At 33.9% G+C, this 6,180-nt stretch overlaps 1 long non-coding RNA gene across 2 annotated transcripts; it reads left to right on the top strand.

Moving 5' to 3' along the window:
• Positions 1-1,100: 1,100 nt before the first annotated feature.
• On the top strand, positions 1,101-4,377 carry LOC109588363 (uncharacterized). 2 transcript variants are annotated; one of them, XR_002188114.1, is made up of 4 exons: positions 1,101-1,143; positions 1,217-1,282; positions 2,196-2,274; positions 4,304-4,377. It is a non-coding gene; the product is annotated as an uncharacterized LOC109588363 (long non-coding RNA). The 2 variants fall into 2 exon arrangements; XR_002188113.1 differs by lacking the exon at positions 4,304-4,377 and having other exon boundaries at positions 2,196-2,717.
• Positions 4,378-6,180: the final 1,803 nt, after the last annotated feature.

Below are 6,180 nucleotides of genomic sequence, written 5' to 3'. Positions count from 1 at the left end.
CTTAATACTTGAAAAATACCTCTGAGCTGCTTTCTTGCACGCATAGCTGAGATATCCAGCCTTGAAGTTGCTAATATTTCAATGCAGAAACTTGCTAATGTTCCCCCATGTACGTCATCGCGTGACCACGCCCACAACCGGAAGTTATTTTGACAAAATGGCTGCAAGGCAAGAAATTGCAACTTTTGACCCAAGATTTAGTATGGAAACAGTACTTTTTGATAATTTTACTTATTTTTCCTATGATTTTTTCTTTATTACCAACTTATTTCTGAGAAAAAAGTTTTTGGGTTGAGTTACCCTTTAATAAAGTGTCGTAGCCTTTGATAATGATGATAATTTATTATTGCATACCACCAATTTTTGTTTTTGTCAGGGAAAAAAATTCATTCATAATTTATTGTGTGACGAAAATATAGATGCGCTTTCACATATTCTATAGTGTGTGAATCATAGAAAATTTATAAGAAAAAGAATTTCGACAAAATTTCCTCGAGCACTATACAGTAATAATCATATCCTATCCCAAATTCTTTTCATTACCAGTAGCTTTTAACGTGTCATTAACTTTAAAATTTTTTTACAAAGCTACTAAGAATACCGATACCACAAATTCATGCACTATACCAATAGTTTACATGTGTAGCGTGTGAACAAATGCATGTGTACAACACAAAATTGGTGTCATATGTTTATACACATGTACATACATCTCTTGATAGGTAATTGTATGACCCAGCAACTACTGTTGGCAGGTGAATGTGACTCCATCCTAGTTTCAACGCCATCCATCAAATCCTCTTCACTTCAGTATCTTGTACCTTTCTAAGAACTCTATGAGCAATGATTGAAGAACCATTGCTGAGTATCACTGTCACTTGTATGTTCAGGTCATTGGAAGGCAGTGGACAAGAGGACAAGAGATGTTATTAAGCAATTTATATCATTTATGATGTGCATCTATAATTATAAAATTTGTGTTAGATTTAATTTTAATATGAAGTCACTAAATTTTGATTTTGTGACTAAATTTTAATTTTTTTAAAAATAACTTTTTGTTCCACGTTTGCGCATGCGCAGAAATAATTCGACTATGGCCATTGGCCGAACCTTTGCTTAACGATAAAGATAATCAAGATGATGGTAAGGGGGCACATTCATTGTAACTTACTTTTTGTGCGTAGATCTACTACTGTACTGTTTTAATTATATACAGGTACTACTGAATCAGTCAGTTTTTTAATGGAAGGAGTTACTGATGTTTCAAGTTTATCAGATGAGAGTAAGCATAAATATATGAAAGGGGAATTTTAACTGCTTGCTTACTGTAATTTTTATATAGTTGCTAATTTTAATAGAATTCACAATCATTGTAAGTGACTATTTTGTCAGGCTTCAGGAAGCGCTATTATTAACCCATGACCACATTCACAGCATTATGGATTATGGTTTTTAGAAGCTATGATTAGAGCTAGGCAAATTATGCTTCAATTTTTGCCTATTACCATATAACTGCTTAGTTTCGAAGATACAATTTTCACTGTTTTTGCGGATTTTCCGTATCCATGAAAGTTAATTCCATAAATTATTTGTATTGCCCATAAACACTTGTGCTTTAAAATAAGAACCACGAAAGTTAATTTGCAAAAAAAGAGTTGTGGCCTGATTTTCGAAAGTTTATTGCCTCAAAACTTTGTAGCTATACTGTATGCTTTTATGCACTGCCCCAAATTCCATCCTATTATGCTTTGAAATGAATCCAATTATGCCAATTATTATGCTCATAGTTTAAGCTTTACTCAAATATCACCTATCTAGTATGTACTGTACATGCATTGTTATAATTATAGTAATAATGCAAATGTTTCTAGTGACTTTGAATCACTGCAAAACAACCTATGTCACTGGATTCATCATGCTTGAGTACATGTAGGTGGATATTAAGCAGTGTGGTTGTTGTACTAGTACTGAATTGTACCACCTGCCATATTGAATTGAAATCGTGTGGTCAGGGGTATAGTGCCAGAATCAGTATAATCAAATAAATTGGGTAGATCATTCATAATTTTAACAAAAACTAAAGATAATGCATAAACAGACAGAAACAGTTAATGTTATACACGTACATGTATATGTAGATTTACATGATTAATAAATGGAGTATATTGTGTTTATTATAATTTTTAACATAATAGGGATCGAGTATTAGATACACACATACGTGTAGTTACTAACAAGTAGCAAATGGATAAAGGAACAAGCACATGTACTGAGGTAGGATTACTGCATCTGTATGTTATGTATGCATTGTAAACCTCTACAAGCTGTTAAATGTTTCTCATTCGGTATCAGTTGTGGCCTCTTTAATATCAATATCTTGAGGTTTGAAGCCATGGTACATGCACTTGTATATGAATTTTTCTGGGAATTGTTCTCCTGACTCTAAAACTAAACTTGATTTATAGACAATGCAGTTGTCAATACTTTGAGCATTGGATATACCACCCATATGTAACTGGCTTGTGCTTTGACTGGCAGTAGTTAGATACTCAGCATTCATTGTGACTACATTGTTACTGAGTATGTTCATTTTTCTCATGTAATAAGGACTAACTGAATGAGGACTGCTATAGCATCTTTGTGTCTGGTAACTGTCCCATGATGGAATTGCTGGTTTGATCTTGAATGTTTTGTTTTCTAAGTAATGTATTTTAGCTGATTCTATTAGTTCTAGGCTTCTAGCTCTAATTCTTGGAGTGTAGGTGGTGATTTGGGAGTTTTAATTTCTGATTTTGGGAGTATGGGTGTTGATTTGATCGGCTCAATGTGTGATTCCGGTAGTTTGGTGGTGATTCTGGTAGTGTTGGTGGTGATTCCAGTAGTGTTGGTGGTGATTCAAGATGAAGTTTAGTTCCTGGTTTTTGGATTGTAGGCAGGGATTTTATCCCTTGAGACCTTGATTCACGAGGTTTAGGCTCTGGTTCTGTGAGTGATTGGGGCAGTTTAGGAGGGAGTCTAGACGCTTGTCCTGTAAGTGTAGGTGTTGATTTAGTTGTTCCAGGTACTAATTTGGTAGAACTGGGTGGTCCGGGTCCTGACTCTGGCACTCTGGTATCATGTACAATGTTGTTACTAGGCTTAGGCTGACTGGCTATTCCATTAGATGGGTTTACTTGTACATTGCCTTGGTGTGGCTTATAGACATCATTTCTTAATTCTGGTCTTTGTGTTACCTGATCTTTTCGAATATTTCCTGTTTTGTGTCTTTGAGATAGTGTTGTTCTAGTATGGAATTGTATTTTAGTTCTAGTTCTAGTTTTTAACTAAAAATATATTAATTTTAGTTTCAGTCCTAGTTCTTTGACAAGAAATACAATAAATTTAGTTCTAGTTCTAGTTCTCTGACAATAAATACAACAATTTTAGTTCTAGTTTTTTGACTAAAAATACAGTGATTTTAGTTCTAGTTCTAGTTTTTTGACTAGAAATACTGGGATTTTAGTTCTAGTTCTAGTTCTTTTAACTAAAATCATAGTAATTTTTGTTCTAGTATTAGTTTAAAACTAAAGCCTCCAATACTTACGTTCCAGTTAAGTCATGCTAAAAACTGGAGTAATTTACATTGTAAATACTAGTAGTAGCTCTTAACTAAAATCTTTTTTGTTATATTGCTGAGTTATGTTTCAAATGTACATCAAATGCAATATACACAAAATAATAAGTTTTACTGCTGCCAATAAAACGATTGAAATGTCACAGGTACAGTTTATTTAAAAATGTAACAGCTAGGCTTTGCCTAAAAACATGTTCACCTGTTTATTGTAGTAGTTTGTAACCAATATTTTCAATTCTAGTATTAGTTCTAGCTCTAAGGAGGTTCAATAATTGTAGTTCCAGTATTATAGTTCTAGTATTTCGTGATTAATAATTTTAGTTCTAGCATTAGTTCTAGTACTTTAATTTTAGTTCTAGTATTAGTTCTAGTATTTCAGCTACAAAAAAATTAGTTCTAGTTCTAGTTTTTAGAACTAGAACTAAGCAGAACAATAATTATTTAGTTCTAGTATAGAAGAACTAGAACAACACTACTTTGAGACTCTGTTTCTTGACTTTGTGCGGCCATATTTGTTTTTTTGGGGGTGTGTGGCTATTATTACAAAAATTAATGAATAATGATTGTCGTAGCCATGATTTTATCAATGCAAAAAATGACAAATTGTCTCTCTTCATTTGACTATAAAACAGTGATGTACGTACATGTACATGCTTGTCCCACATTTAATTGGATTAATTATTACTATAGGTGTAAAGGTGACAACACCTTGTTTGTATAACTGTGTACAAGAGTTTGGAGGTCACATCATGTGATGCTGAGGTGAGTACCAGGTCATCAAGTGTTTCTTATATTATAATGGTGTGCCATGCATTAGACCTTGTGATTGTTATCAGCTACAAGTGCATCTCTCTTTCTCAGGACTAACAGTGTAGGAACAGGAACTATTGCTCACTGGCCAGGTTCTTTCACCCTTTAATTGAAGTAGCACAAGCTAGTACTCACTAACAACTAAAGATGCAATGGTGAGTTTTGATTGCATGTAATTGTACATGTATTATACTTGTATATTTTAGCTGCATACATGTATCTTGTGGCAACGTGTACAATAATATGCATACATGACACACTATTACATGTAAATGTATGCAACTGTGTATGCTACATGTACATGCATACGTGTATGTCTTCAACCTGGTACATAATGTGTACATGTAGTTTATTTTATTATTTCTTTAAAAGTTCAATAATGATACTCTCTTTTACATGTATTTTTTACCTTTAGCAGTACACTACACTCACTTCATGCCCACAGTATGCATTGAATTGATTGTGTGCTAGTCTGCTAACCTTAATGATTATATACTGACTGCTCTTTGTCTTGTTTTGTGTATAATATTTGCCCATCACTCTGTCAATGCTTAGAATCAATGTGAATGTTTATAGTGTGTACGTGCATATTATAAAATTATGATTAGTCAAGTGAGGATTAGCTTTTAAAGCCCAAAGTAAGAAGCATGCATTGTTAGACAATCTGAGATTTAGCTAGAGGAATAATTTCCATGAAATGAATGAGCTTCATATGAAAAGCCAATAGTAGTTGTGCTTAATATTGCATTCATTATAGTACATGTACATGTACATGTAGGTCCTTTTATCTTGTAAGGAATGCACTTTTTAGATTCTTGATGTACATGTATATGTACATGTAGCTATACTCATACATGTACACTAGTGTGCAAATGACCTCATACTTGTAGTTCTTCTCTATTTTGACTATCTCAGGCAGGTTGTAATAACTAAAGCCTTTCAGAAAGCTGCCTATCAATACATTAGATTGTTTTACTTTCCTCTAACTCTGAGAGCATAAGAAAACTTAGTATCATTAGAACCAGCGCAGGTGTCTCTAAGATTTGAACAGCTCTATTTCAGTTACCTTCTCTTGATTGTATACATGTAGTTGGACTACGCCTTCTATATATCATCTGTAGATGTTTCTGCCCGCTAGACTCTCAAAGAGACTTTGGCTAGCTCTTGTCCTTCTTTATAAAGTAAATGTCTACATGTATCTTTGCCAGTCAAGCCTGTTTTTGCTGATCTATCACTGTCAGTGCCCCACCCACTTGAATTTTTCAATCTTTTTACTGAAAATGTACGGAAAATAGTCAAAAACTCAAAATACTTCAAAAAAATAATTAATAGCTGCTAACGATTAATTACAAAAATTGCATATAATTAACTAAAGACTATTGTTATTTAGCTATCCACTACACACACACACACACACACACAGCAAGAAAATCTTTTTAATCAGTTTCACCATCAGAGAAATGATTGGACGAATCCTCTTGAGGCTTTAAAGGCTTTTCAGGTAGCACAACAATTTCACTACCATCTGTTATCTGTTGTAAAGCCTTCCAATTAATGGATGGTAGAACCAGCATGCAAGAAGCACTACCTCCTCCTCCTCCTCCCTGATCTTCAATTGGCTTTAGCATTGTAGCTTCAATTATTTGTTCTTCCCATGAAGTGGCTTCACAGTCAGGAGGATCAGAAGGAGTAGTACTGGAAATGTTAGGGGGAGTTGGTGTATTATCAGGAACTGGAAGAGTACCACCCATGCTCCG

Source organism: Amphimedon queenslandica, unplaced genomic scaffold (assembly GCF_000090795.2).
Source record: "Amphimedon queenslandica unplaced genomic scaffold, v1.1 AMPQUscaffold_12134, whole genome shotgun sequence".
Lineage (NCBI taxonomy): Eukaryota > Metazoa > Porifera > Demospongiae > Haplosclerida > Niphatidae > Amphimedon > Amphimedon queenslandica.
The sequence above is the reverse complement of the archived record's forward strand: the minus strand, read 5'-3'. Positions and strand labels throughout refer to the sequence as shown.